Genomic DNA, 14,983 nt, shown 5'->3' with positions numbered 1-14,983 from the left:
GCTGCCCAGAAACACCTTCAAATGATGTACAGGTGACATAGCAAGGCATCAAAAAGAGAGAAAAAACCACCTGCAAATCTGCCCCCTCTGCTGGCACATTTGACACTTGAGCTGCAAGGTGGGTACTGTGTCGATAACAAGGTTGCACCAGTTCCAAAGGTGAATTTGCCCCCGCCCCCCCAAATCTAGATTGGGCTGCCCAGAATTGCTGTGTAGCATTGGGCATGTATTCTCCTCCATTGTCTATGCACAGAATCTTTGGTTTCTTCCCATTTTTTTTAAAAAAAACAATTGCATTATAATAAAATCGAACATAGTAATCTTGTTAAAGTTGGGTATATCTGCTATTCATCCAGTTTCCCAACATCATGAGATTCTAGTTCAAATTTTTAAACATCTGATAATTGATATAAAGTTCAGCAATTTCTGATCTTTTCCATACTGCCCTTAATGTCTTCAGTTGCCCAGATCATAGTTTATAAGATTATTCAACTTATTGTTCACAGATTTATCTATTTGGTGAGTTTTCTCATCCATTCCATAAGATCTGGGTAATGGTCAGTCTTCCATCTTGTGGCAAATACAATTCTTGCTGCTGTTACCATATAACATATGGTATATGTTATACATAACATATAACAGTTCAGTTCTGGTCGCCCCATCTCAAAAAGGATATTGAAGAGATAGAAAAAGTGCAGAGAAGGGCAATGAGGATGATTGAGCACCTTCCTTATGAGGAGAGGCTGCAGCGTTTGGGACTCTTTAGTTTGGAGAGGAGACGTCTGAGGGGGGATATGATTGAAGTCTATAAAATTATGCATGGGGTAGAAAATGTTGACAGAGATAAGTTTTTCTCTCTTTCTCACAATACTAGAACTAGGGGGCATCCATTGAAAATGCTGGGGGGAAGAATTAGGACTAATAAAAGGAAACACTTCTTCACGCAACGTGTGATTGGTGTTTGGAATATGCTGCCACAGGAGGTGGTGATGGCCACTAACCTGGATAGCTTTAAAGGGGGCTTGGACAGATTTATGGAGGAGAAGTCGATCTATGGCTACCAATCTTGATCCTCCTTGATCTCAGATTGCCAATGCCTTAGCAGACCAGGTGCTCGGGAGCAGCAGCAGCAGAAGGCCATTGCTTTCACATCCTGCACGTGAGCTCCCAAAGGCACCTGGTGGGCCACTGCGAGTAGCAGAGAGCTGGACTAGATGGACTCTGGTCTGATCCAGCTGGCTTGTTCTTATGTTCTTATGTTCTTAACATGTTACCATATACCATAAAATGATTTGTTGGTGATGAGGACTACATAGTCTTTCGTTTTGCCAAGCGTCTGTGATTTCTTGCCGAGCAGGCATATCTTTAAAAAATCATTAAGAAAGGTTAGAAAATGCTGAAAGTCACCAATGGTTACTATCAGTGGTCGACCAAAGATGTCACTGTGGATCAGGTTCACGGCGCCTTCATTCTTCTTCAACGCAATAGACACAGTCAGTATCTCAGTCAGATTATTGCTTTGAGTCAAACCTTGAGTCAAATACCTTGAGCCAAACCGATTTGCATCCTCTTAATTATGTAAAAATGGGCAGTCCCAAATGTCTGAGTCACAAATGAATGCATCTCCCTGGGTTGTATGATCTAGCAAGATTTATCTCCTCCCTTGGGATTTCATCACGTTGCTCAATCAAGTCTAGTTCCTGCGGAATTGCCTGGGTGCCTTGTTTAGCCTCTTCAACATAGTAAAGCCCTTGGCAGCTGGCAGCAATCATATAAAGTTCCCTGTTCTGGGAATCAGTACTCTGACCAATTTAAACGCTCTGGCCATCAACATAGGCATAGAAATCAGACCCCTTCCATAGAAAATTACACATTTTGCCATTTAATAACTTGCAATGAGTAATTCCATCCCCCTTCTGCATTTTAACAACACTTATCCCATTTCCCAGATAAATGTCTTGTTGGGAATACTCTTGACTACTATCCCTGTCAGGACCCCTGGTTTGTTCAAGAAAAGCACTTTCGTGTGAGCAAAAGTATTTATTTAGTAACAGCAGTTCAGGGAAAGATATGGCCCCAGATGTTTATTGACAGAACTGGGGAACCCCGCCAAAGCCCCGTCGAGTAGGAAAGAGGACTCACCACCCTACTCCAAGCACCAGGGGGGCGGGGGGCATGCGATGCATCGGGCGCATGCTGGTATGGGGGTGCGGCGGGGGTATTCGGGGGCGCAAGAAGCACGTATGCCCCGGGCACAGTTCCGCCTCGCTCTGGCCCTGTATCCAGAGTTGGGATCCATGATTTCTCCTGGGTTCCCAAGAGTAGGTTACTAATTATTTATTATTGTGCGGTGATTTACTAATTAGTGATTATGCCCGCGTGATTTTTGCCTTGGTTACGCCCCTCCTCTCAGCAGTAGCGCTTGGGGAGCGGAAGCAGTCTAGCAGGAGGTGCACCGGCGTGCGTGGCAGCCTGCACCTGCGTGCATTCGTTTCCCACCCAAGAACCGGCGCAGCAGCTGCGCCCTTTCCACAGTCCAGCCCAGGAATGCCCTGCCCCTGGAATGCCCGGCCACGCCCCCGTCATGCCCCGCCCCGCCCCATTGGCGCTACGCCACAGTTTGAATCCCACCACCATGGGAACCTGTTACTAAAATTTTTGGATCCCACCACTGCCTGTATCCCAGAGGAACTCAACTCTCCCCTCTCAGCTGGAAAGGAATGTGGCTGGCTTCTCCTTATTGCGTTCTATTCCATCCAAGCCAACACAGGACATAACCACAGGTGTCTAACGAAAACAACAGACTGTTGATCCCCAGGTCTGCATTAGAGGTGGGAAGGGAAAACACAAACTACTGTACCCACCTCCCACCAGGAGGGCAATTAGGATCAGGTCCAGTATATGACTCGGCATAACATGCCGGCTCTCAGAGCAAATAAGACTATCAGCATGTGCATATGAATTACATCTGACACAGCAAAATAAGGGCAGTCTGGACTCTCAATCTCTAGTAAAGCAATTAATCTAATATTACTGTTTCAGTTAACTGCCCACAATGATTAACTTTAAGCAAACAAGGTTAATTAACAGTAGAAAAGTGCTTGGATGTAAAAACTCAGCAAGAAGAGAGTAGGGATATCAATCATAGCTTCTGCTGCACATATGCACGCACATATACACACACACTGTACATATACTTTCTGTGTTTTTTCTTGATCAGGGCATAGTTTCCAAAAGTCAGATTCCCTTTGTCAGACTCTCAAAAGTTTATACCCTGAAAAATTTGACTTTCAAATTTTGAAAGTCATAAATGTCCGTACAGGTAAGTGTTCTTCAATTGAAATATGGATGCAATTTGATGAACTGTGTATTGATACAGACCTTGATGAAATTGGACATTTATTTGTGGGATGTAAAAAATCCTTGTATTTATACTGAATTCCGCATTTAAGATGAGTTCATTTGTAACACACACACACACACACACACACACAAACACACACCCCGACAACAAAAAAAGTTGAGAACGAGTGTTATGTATAGGGGTTGAAGCAAATATAATGTAAATAGAATGGTGAATGTACACATATATAAAAAATGACACAAATAGAAGAATATATGTATAATATCTTTATTTGTAAAAAAAAAAAAGCCAGAGTGCAACAGATGTAATTGGAGTTTGAGATGGGATATAAATCCAAACACTTCTTTTTTCTTCTTCTATTCCGCGGATCTGTCAGAAAAGACTATTCATTGATTTATAGTCCGTGGACAGGGTCACATTTGAAAAATAAACCACTATTCAAGTTGCTAGTCCTCATCATGTCCTGTTGCAGCAACTCCAGTGAATTATGCACTGGGCGAAGAGTCCTGGCTTCTTCCCCTCCTGCCAATCCACTTCAATCAATTTATTCAATCAATCAATTTATTATTACAGTCAAAGACCAGCAAATTACAGTCAGGGACAGACAAATTCTATGCAGCAAATTACAGTCAAGGATCAACAAATTCGATACACACTCTCAACCTTGTAATTCCCAGTGTAATTGTAATACATAAAATACCCTAAAATCAACACTGAGGCCTAATTTGTTTCACTTGTCCCATACATACGGTAACTTAGCGTTAAAATACACCCAGTCCATAACTTAGCGTTAAAATAAATCCGATCCATAACTTAGCGTTAAAATAAATCCGATCTATAACTTAGCGTTCAAATGAATCCAATCCATACAGAGGTGGGATCCAGCAGGTTCTCACCAGTTCCCGAGAGTGGGTCACTAATTATTTGTGTGTGCCGAGAGGGGGTTACTAATTGGGTCTGCTTTTCCGTTAGAAATTCCATTAGGTCCAAAAATCATAAAGTCCTGTTGTTTCCTATGTGGCTGGTTAGCGAAGGTAGAAAACGGGATAATTCTCCCTGTTGGGCTGTTTTAAAAACATGTTTTAGAAATATGGTAAAGTTCCTTGTTTAAGGAAAGTATCCTTCTTTTGATTTCTAGAAACAAAATTAAGTATTTGAAAGTATTAAATATTTGACAGGCAGTCAATTAGAGGAGAAGTAGTTGTTTCTGTTGGCAGTAGACGATAGGACTTGCTATAATGAGTTTAAATTATGGACAGAAAGATACCAGCTGGAAATTGGGAATATTTTTTTTTACAGTAAGAGTTTTTTACAGTAACAGAGAAATTATTAATGCCCCGCCCCCGGAATGCCCGGCCACGCCCCTGTCGTGCCCCACCCAGCCCCATTGGCGCTATGCCACTGTTTGAATCCCACCACTATGGGAACCTGTTACTAAAATTTTTCGATCCCACCACTGAATCCATAACTTCGCGCTAAAATGAGTCACTCAAGTTAAAATTATTCGTATATGCGTGGGCTTGCCTATTTATTATCTTTCGGCCTGTCTGCACTGCCAATCCACTTCAAAAGGCGTCATTGGAAAAGAGTATCCTAACCCTTTGCCTTGGCAGAAATCTCTCGCCCTTCCTGGGGACAGGTGGAAAAAGGAAGTGAAGACTGAGTCACTTGTTCCGGACTGAACTTGGAACGGATGACTCCGCTGGCAGCCGCAGGGCTGGGCGTGTCTCCTCCAACCCTTTCAAAGGGATTCCCGGTGTCAGCTGCTGCAACTGAGGAACACATATTAATCCAGACGCTCCCGGGACTGTTCCGCAGAGGCGTTTTGCAAGCTTGGAGTATCAGGTACCTTCCTATCTTCTCCTGATCAGGTCTGCTTGCTGTTTGACCTCCACCTTTTCCCTATACCTCCAGCACTGGAGCAAATAGGAAGGGGCGGCTTTCACACCTGAATGAGTCACCTGCTGCCTGTCTAAGCAGGTGGCATTCCTTTCCTGTCCAGGTGAAAGCCACAAGTGTCCATTTGTACCTTACGTGGACACAGGAGACGCAGCAGCCAGTGCATTTGGGATCTTTATCCTCCATCCTGGATGTGCCTCCCATCTACCTGGAAGGAATCTCCTGCCGTCCCACCGTTCGAGACACCTGAACGTGGGCAGATTTAGGAAACTGGGGAAGGTAAGCTATAGCTCAGTGGTGGCGAACCTATGGCACGGGTGCCAGAGGTGGCACTCAGAGCCCTCTCTGTGGGCACGTGTGCACAGAGTTCGTCATGTGATAATAGTGTAATTATTTCAGGGAGATTATTAGCATTCAACCTAAGACCTAGTTTTGGGGAAGCCGTGCAGGTAACTCTGTTAAGCGCTGTTAAACCCGACTGATTTTCATGGGAAGAGCGAAAGCATGATCCTTTACCTGGGAGTAAGCTCGGTTGCTGGCAATGGGGTTTGCTTCTGAGTAAACCCTCCGAGGGTCGTGATTCACCCGCTCGAAGCGTTGCACAGTTGCTTCAATGTAAAACCACCGACTACCACCGAGCTTACTCCCGAGTAATGCATGCCTTGAAGCCAACCGTTTTTTTCTATACTAAAACCTCAGCATTCAGGTTAAATTGCCATGTTGGCACTTTGCGATAAATAAGTGGGTTTTGGGTTGCAGTTTGGGCACTCGGTCTCGAAAAGATTCGCCATCACTGCTATAGCTGAATAGGTTCTACTAGCAAAGCTCCTGTGGAAACAGAACATCCCAAACAAGGACAACCAATCTGAGACAACAAGCGCAACTGTACTTTTCACTTTCCCCTGGAGCAGGGGTCTGCAACCTGCTGCTCTCCAGATGTTCGTGGACTACAATTCCCATCAGCCCCTGCCAGCATGGCCAATTGGCTGATGGGATTTGTAGTCCATAAACTTCTAGAGAGCCGCAGGTTGCAGACCCCTGCCCTAGAGATAGCTGGGAAGTGGAGTTGGAGAAGGGCCGTTGGCTCACGGGGACTCCATCTGCTTGGCATACGGAAGGTCCTGGGTTCAATCCTGAGCAGCTTCAGCTAAAAGGGACCAGGCCGCAGGTGACGTTGCAGGCCCTCCACCTGAGGCCCTGGAGAGCTGCTGTCAATCTGACCAGGCAGTATTGACTTTGACAGATGGCTGGTCTGTTTCGGGGCTTCCTCAGCTCTGGCCCCAGTCCGGTAGAATGCTCGGTCAAAGCAGACCAGGGCCCTGTGGGACTTGCCACAGCTGCGCAGGACCTGTGGTTGAGAGCAGTAATGGACTCCATCAGATCTGGCCTCTCTTTGAAGAAGAGCAGCAGTGGCGTAGGAGGTTAAGAGCTCGTGTATCTAATCTGGAGGAACCGGGTTTGATTCCCCGCTCTGCCGCCTGAGCTGTGGAGGCTTATCTGGGGAATTCAGATTAGCCTGTGCACTCCCACACACGCCAGCTGGGTGACCTTGGGCTAGTCACAGCTTCTCGGAGCTCTCTCAGCCCCACCTACCTCACAGGGTGTTTGTTGTGAGGGGGGAAGGGCAAGGAGATTGTCAGCCCCTTTGAGTCTCCTGCAGGAGAGAAAGGGGGGATATAAATCCAAACTCCTCCTCCTCCTCTTCCTCTTCCTCTCCTGTAAGGAGTCTCAAAGGGGCTTACAAACTCCTTTCCCTTCCTCCCTCACAACAAACACCCTGTGAGGTGGGTGGGACTGAGAGAGCTGCAAAGAGCTGTGACTAGCCCAAGGTCACCCACTGGCGTGCATTGCAGTGCACAAGTTGATCTAGTTCACCAGATAAGCCTCCACAGCTCAAGTGGCAGAGCGGGGAATCAGACCCGGTTCTGCAGATTAGAGTGCACCTGCTCTTAACCACTACGCCACACTGACCCCCCCACCCTCCTTATTTTAGAATTGTTTAAGGCGTCTTGGATGTGTGTATTAGTATGTGTTTGTGATGGTTTTTATTGTTGATACTGTTGTAAGCTGCCCTGGGCCCATCAGGGAAGGACCTCCTTATGAGCCGAATGATAAATAAAATATATAGCAACTTCATTTGTTTAAGGACAGTGCTGAGAATTGAGATCCCCCTTGAAGAACTGCAATCCCCATGTGACGTCCATGCAGGTGCTTGGGGGCATTTTAGGCTCTTAAGCAGTGGTGGGATCCAAAAATTTTAGTAACAGGTTCCCATGGTGGTGGGATTCCAACAGTGGCGTAGCGCCAATGGGGATGGGCGTGGCATGGCGGGGGCGTGGCCAGGCATTCCGGGGGCGGGGCATTAATAATTTCTCTGTTACTGTAAAAAACTCTTACTGTAAAAAAAAAGTTCCTATTTTCCAGCTGGTATCTTTCTGTCCATAATTTAAACTCATTATAGCAAGTCCTATCGTCTACTGCCAACAGAAACAACGACTTCTCCTCTAATTGACTGCCTGTCAAATACTTAATATTTTCAAATACTTCATTTTGTTTCTAGAAATCAAAAGAAGGATACTTTCCTTAAACAAGGGACTTTACCATATTTCTAAAACATGTTTTTAAAACAGCCCAACAGGGAGAATTAGCCCGTTTTCTACCTTCGCTAACCTGCCACATAGGAAACAACAGGACTTTATGATTTTTGGACCTAATGGGATTTCTAATGGAAAAGCAGACCCAATTAGTAACCCCCTCTCGGCACACACAAATAATTAGTGACCCACTCTCGGGAACTGGTGAGAACCTGCTGGATCCCACCTCTGCTCTTAAGTCCTCTTCTTTAAGAAGAGACAAACAGACCCTTCTTTTGTATGTTTCCAGGTGTTGAATGAGCAATGGACTCAGACGAGGCGATTCCTTTCAAAGGGCTGCCTCCTTTGCCGAGGGTCTTCCGGAAGCCCAGCTCCTCTCCTTCTCCTCCACCTGAGACAGGGCAGGAAGCAGACGAGGGGCCTGCAAGGAGATCCTGCAGTCTACGAGACAGGATAATTTGGCTGCATGCTGAAATGGTGAGGTCTTCTCCCTCCAGTTTTTCCAGCTACCCCCCGCTCTAGTTTCTTCCCTAGATCTCTGAAGCTAAGCAGGATCAGTTCTGGTTAGTACTTGGATGGGAGACCACCAGAGGTGAGATTCAAATAATTTTAACAACCTGTTCTGGTGGAGGGATTCAAATAATTTAACCATTGGTTTGTTTACAAGCACTACTTTAACAACCGGTTCTGCCAAAGTGGTGCAGACCACTCTGAACCTCTCTGGTCTTGAATAACCTACAAGGCTGTTGTAAGTTGGCTGCAACGCAACTGCACTGCCCACCACAACCATCCTGAGAAACAGGGCCCTTTCCACACAAAATCTCCTAAAACATTTGGAAAACATTTTTAATGTCCGCACTCACCGCCTCGAAACGATTCACGGCTGCCAATAGGTCTCCCATCCCTTTTTTTAGTTACCGTGTTTCCCCTAATATAAGAGTGTCTTATATTAATTTTTGCTCCCCAAGATGCGCTATGTCTTATTTTCAGGGGATGCCTTATTTTTCTGTGTTCTGTTCGACGGGCATGCTTCCAAACAAAAACTTTGCCACATCTTACTTTCGGGGGATGCCTTATATTTTGCACTTCAGCAAAACCTCTACTACGTCTTATTTTCAGGGGATGTCTTTTATTCGGGGAAACAGGGTAGTTCATTTATTTATTTATTGTTTAGATTTGTAGACCGCCCCATCCCCAAGGGGCTCTTGTTGAAGAATCATTGTGCCCACGTTTCACAGCTTCGTGCTGCGGTTTCCCATATTGATGTCTCAAAGGTTAGCCTCCCAAAATAATAAATAACTCTGGCCCTTTCCGCACATGCAAAATAATGCATTTTCAAACCACTTTCACAACTGTTTGCAAGTGGATTTTGCCATTCCGCACAGCTTCAAAGAGCACTGAAAGCCGTTTGAAAGTGCATTATTCTGCTTGTGCGGAATGAGCCTCAGAGAAATGATGAAATGTAGGCGAGAGGGAACGAAGAGAGAGCTCGCAAAATGGCGGGGAGGAGGAAATTCAGGGAAGGCAGAGAGGCGTGAAAACATCTTAAAGCACGCCGGTGAAGCGGTTTCGAAAACTTTTCAGCCTAAACCATGGTTTTTAAAGGGGATTCACTGGAAACGTTTTGAGGCCGGAAATGAAACGCTTTCAGAACCAAAGGTGGCAAAAATAATGTGGAACTCCTCGTAGGAAATGTTTTCTTTCCTGCCTCAAAACATTTTAAAACGTTTGTGCGGAAAGGGCCGAGGTGGGTTAGTAATAAGGGTCCTGGGGAGAAATGGGGGATCCAAGTTGGGGTTTTTTAAACCCCCCCAAAGGGCTCCTGCTCTCTATAAACCACTCCACATTCCCCCTACTCTTGCCGACTGGGGCTCTTTGCCCCAAGATCCCCTCCTCTTCTTTCTTCAGGCCTATCGAAACTTGCCTTTGGCTTGATATGGCTAATGAAGCACAGCCTAAATACCCACAGAGTGAACAGGTGGCACCCTGCCCCACCTTCCTTGCTCAGCCAGGCAAGGCCTTCTTTGTTTTGCTCACAATACTTCCGTGCCAGGCGTCTGATTAAAAAAAATAAACACAGAGCCCAACACTTCTTTCTTTGCCGTCCAGCGGAGGGTGCGCCGGGCAGATCTGGTGCTCTTCCAACGGCTGCACACCCTCGCCTTGGAGATCCAGGACCTGAAGGAACTGCAGCAGGAAATGGAAAGTTTGTCCAAGGAGGAACCCTTTGCAGAAGGAGGAGGGCAAGTCGGAGGGGATGCCGGCCCACCAGCGCACGTCGGGACCACGGCAGCTTTCGAACTCACCATCTGAAAGCAGGGCTGAACTGCTCTTGCATTTGACTTTCACGTTTTGTGGCTTGTGCGCATGTCATGCTCTCCGACGTTTCAAGAAAGCAAACCTAGAACTCAGGGGTCAAGAGGAACTTCCGTATGTGCTACAGAGCCACATCGCCCCATATTTCCCTCTGAGGATGCTCCGGTCCTTACGAAAACCTTCTGGTAGTCCCCGGCCTTGGCCAGAGCCAGGTGGAACTCTCTGACAGCTGACACCAGGAGCAGCAGTGGCGTAGGAGGTTAAGAGCTCATGTATCTAATCTGGAGGAACTGGGTTTGATTCCCAGCTCTGCCGCCTGAGCTGTGGAGGCTTATCTGGGGAATTCAGAATAGCCTGTACCCTCCCACACACACCAGTTGGGTGACCTTGGGCCAGTCACAGCTTCTCGAAGCTCTCTCAGCCCCACCTACCTCACAGGGTGTTTGTTGTGAGGGGGGGAAGGGCAAGGAGATTGTAAGCCCCTTTGAGTCTCCTACAGGAGAGAAAGGGGGGATATAAATCCAAACTCTTCTTCTTCTTCTGTGGGATGTTCAGCTGTTCCGCAGGGCCTATACAATTGGCCATGCTGGCAGGGGCTGATGGGAATTGTAGTCCATAACATCTGGAGTGCCAAAGGTTCGCCACCACGGTCCTTTTGCTGGCCTCCCTACAATATGCTATTTTCAGTGTCACCCTCTTTCGATGACGCCCATGCTTGAACTTCTCCGCAAGGGCTTATGTGTGATCTGAGCTTTTAACAGGCCTAAATCTTGATGCCGTCTCGAGTTTTAATGATACTTGTATTTTATATATTAGTGGAATTGTTTAGAAATGTTCGGGCGCTGCCCTGAGCCCGACTTTGGTCAAGGAGGGCAGGATATAAATTAAATAAATAAATACTCGATCGCCATAACCTTAGGCTCGCCAACCTCAAGGGGGCGCCTGGAGATCTCTCAGGATTACAACTGATCTCCAGATGATGGAGGTTTGGATTTATACCCCCCCTTTCTCTCCCGTAAGGAGACTCAAAGGGGCTGACAATCTCTTTTCCCTTCCCCACCCACAACAAACACCCTGTGAAGTAGGTGGGGCTGAGAGAGCTCCATAGAGCTGTGACTAGCCCAAGGTCACCCAGCTGGCGTGTGTTGGAATGCACAGGCTAATCTGAATTCCCCAGGTAAGCCTCCACAGCTCAAGCAGCAGAGCGGGGAATCAAACCCGGTTCTCCAGACTAGAGTGCCCCTGCTCTTAGCCACTACTGTTCCTGACAGACATCAGTCCCCATGGAGAAAATGGCAGCTTCAGTGGACAAATTCCATAGCATACACAGGTGTCAAACTTGTGGCCCTCCAGATGTTATGGACTACAGTTCTCCTCCCCTGCCAGCATCATGGGAACTGTAGTCCATAACATCTGGAGGGCCGCAAATTTGACACCTATGCCTAGATTCTTGGGGAAATCTCTCCTCCCCAGGTCCCACCTCTAACTCTCCAGAAATTTCCCAGGCTGGGGTTAGCAACCCTATCAGCTGTCCTAGTTTTTGGACAGACAGGCCATCGATCCAATAGGAAAGTTCTCAGGGGGCTCTGAAAAGATGTCGGCAGCTAGGAGGAAGCCGAGCCGAAAGCCGCACCTAGTTTGCACCCCGAGACCACTTTCTCTTGCATTTGGGAGTGGTCAACAGCTCTGACTCTAGCAATATTCCTCAGCAAATGTTCGGGCACGGTGGAAGGTTCTCCTAACTTTGGTTGCCTCATTTTGCTGGCCTGCCCCAAGGTCCTGAATATGTAACCTGAGTGAAAATGAAGAAAACTTGTACCAACAGGCTACAATGAAGACTTCAAAAAATTTGAAACATACGTTAGAACGGCACGGAAGGACATTTCGAGAGGCATAAGAACAAACCAATCGCAGAGCGTTGTCCTCGCTGATTGTAACCATTATTGTATTTTGAAAAACCCTGACCCTGCCTTTCCGTGAAGTTTAACGAGGCCAGTTGGTTAATTATCTAGAATCTGGCTAGCTGTTATATTTACATTGAGATTACTTTGCCGTGCCGTTCTAACTTACGTTTATATATATTACTCCAATGGGAGAATGAAAACAATTTTTTCCAAAACATTTGGTTACTGTTTGTAAAATTATAAATGTATTTTGGTTACTTAAAAGTAAATTGCTACTCCAGTGGGAGAACTAATTTTTTGAAGTCTTCATTGTAGCCTGTTGGTACAAGTTTTCTTCATTTTTAGCTTTAAAAGGGGCTTGGACAGATTTATGGAGGAGAAGTCGATTTATGGCTACCAATCTTGATCCTCTTTGATCTGAGATTGCAAATGCCTTAACAGACCAGGTGCTCGGGAGCAACAGCCGCAGAAAGCCATTGCTTTCACATCCTGCATGTGAGCTCCCAAAGGCACCTGGTGGGCCACTGTGAGTAGCAGAGAGCTGGACTAGATGGACTCTGGTCTGATCCAGCTGGCTTGTTCTTAGGTTTCTTATTTTCACTTTTGTGTGTACCTTCCCCTCTTGCTTAGCATGACTGAATATATAACCTGGCACACAGAAGCCAGGGCGGTTTCTAAAATCGCAGTTACAGAACTGAAGCGATGGGAAAGTTTCCTCTCAAATGTTTACATGTAAGGCTGCCGTGAAGAGCAGAAAAATGGGTTGGGGGATACAGAGACCCCATGTCTGCCCTATACTGGAAGAGCTGGCTCCGTTAACTGATCTTCAACAAGAGTGAATGAACTGTTTAAAAAATCTGTATTTTGAAAGGGTTTTTTTTTAAAAAAATAAAAGCAATAAAAACTGCAGTCTCTAAGGCTGAGGAATCAGATGATGCAAAGATGCTCCCTTAGGTGGGGCAAGTCCAAGTAGATTTCTTCTAGAGAGAGACTCCGGTCGTACGGATGGGTCACTCAGCGGCCTCCGGTTATCTTTTGTGCCAATTCCAGCCATTCACCAACCTGAGCGCTGATCCGCTGCACGGAAGAAGGGAAGGGAGAGAAAGGGAAGGGTTAGCTGTACCGTGATTGACACCCGAATGTTCCCCCGGATACCACAACACGGGATCCCCACTTAAGCCCCTATTTTCAGGGCAGTCACATATGGAGTTACCAAGTTGTGGAGATTTAGGGGTAGAGTTGGGAAGGGCAGGGTACTATAGCATAGAATCCAACATCTGAAGCAGCTGTTTTCTCCAAAGGGGACAGAAATGGCACCGGGGGACAAAACCTCCTCTGGGCACCCCCGCGTAGGTCGCGGAGCCCCCCCCCCCGCCCCCGTGGGTTGCTGAGCCCCAACGACAACCGGATGCTGGAAACAAAGAAACAGGGAGGGGTGTTGTTTTTATGCCCCGCTAGCAAGCTCCAGATAGGCCACTAGTCAAGGCCACAATAATGGTGGGGCAAGCCAGGGCACGTGCCCTGGGCACAGCTGCAGTGGGGGTGCACTCAGATGGGGCTTACAGAGACTCAGAGGGGCTTACAGTCTCCTTTGCCTTCCCCCCTCACAACAAATACCCTGTGAGGTAGGTGGGACTGAGAGAGCTCTGAAGAACTGTGACTAGCCCAAGGTCACCCAGCTGGTGTGTGCTGGAGTGCACAAGCTAATCTGGTTCACCAGATAAGCTTCCACAGCTCAGGTGGAAGAGCAGGGAATCAAACTTGGTTCTCCAGATTAGAGTGCACCTGCTCTTAACCACACCACCACGCTGGTAAGTGACATGATCACATCAACAACGAGGGATACACTCTGATATTTGGGCAATAATCTAAGGTAAAGCTGATTGTACCATAGAGTTTTGCCCCAACACCAGAGTACCTTCCCTTTTGGTGCCTACGTGATGATGCCACTTCTGGAAGTGACATCATCATGTCAGTGACATTGAGACTTGGGCCTCATTTTAAGTTGGTAAGACCTCTGCTGGATGGTGTTGGGGAAGGGGATCCAAAGTGGGGGATCCCTTTCCCCTGGTAGGGGTCTGGCAACCCTAGATCATCAAGTTCAGTGTATTACATCCTTTTGTGTAGAGCAGCTTTGGGGCTGATGATCACCATAAACGGCAGGGGCCAAAGAGCGTATCCAATATGTTCAGGGAGCAGAGGCGTATCTGGGGTGGGTAGGGTGGGGGATGACGCACAGAGACAACGCCTTCTCCGGGCACCGCCCCCCCCTTCCCCATGCTCCCTGTGGGGCTCATGTTGATGCTACACCAGATCCTCCAATCACTTGTAGCCCCACAGCAGGGACCCTGGCTGGGATAACTCCGCCCCCCACCCAGCCTCTGTGCAGGGTGCCCAAAAGCCGGCCTACACAGAGGCGGGGGGCGGGGCTTGGTGGTGTGTGGCTGGGGCGCACACTGTTTGGTCACATGGGAGGGCACCCATGCCCCTATAGGCCGTGCGCCTCTGCCAGGGGGAAATGCAACTTCCTCCAAAAAAGATTTCAGACAGATATTCTCCCAACGTTTTCAGGCAAGGCTTCACGGCCACCCTCACCTTCCTGGCCTGGACCAGGGGCAGTGGATCCGTGGGTCTGGAGGGCATCATGTTGGCACAGTGGGCCGTGCCGTTGATCAAAAGTGCCAGTTCGGAGCGGGACTGGTTCTTGAGGACACTCAATGCGTGCCAAGGGTCGATGTCACCTGGGCAGGTAGAGAGATTGAAATGAGAGAGGGTTGAGTTAATACTGGGATATGATCCATCCAGAGCCGTAGCGAGGGGGAACTGCGCCCCGCACCCCTGCCACGCCTCCATACCCAGGGCAAGATGTCCCACCCCGCTCCCTGGCAGCTACGCGTCTAGATCCA

At 47.5% G+C, this 14,983-nt stretch overlaps 1 long non-coding RNA gene across 1 annotated transcript; it reads right to left on the bottom strand.

The window, feature by feature from the left end:
• Window positions 1–12,919: 12,919 nt before the first annotated feature.
• LOC125435704 lies at window positions 12,920–14,813 on the bottom strand. The gene is made up of 2 exons (XR_007244902.1): window positions 14,673–14,813; window positions 12,920–13,154 (listed from the first exon to the last, which is right to left on the bottom strand). It is a non-coding gene; the product is annotated as an uncharacterized LOC125435704 (long non-coding RNA).
• Window positions 14,814–14,983: the final 170 nt, after the last annotated feature.

Source organism: Sphaerodactylus townsendi, linkage group LG06 (genome assembly GCF_021028975.2).
Source record: "Sphaerodactylus townsendi isolate TG3544 linkage group LG06, MPM_Stown_v2.3, whole genome shotgun sequence".
Taxonomy (NCBI): Eukaryota; Metazoa; Chordata; class Lepidosauria; order Squamata; family Sphaerodactylidae; genus Sphaerodactylus; species Sphaerodactylus townsendi.
Note: the sequence above shows the minus strand (reverse complement) of the source record. Positions and strands in the feature narration are given on the sequence as shown.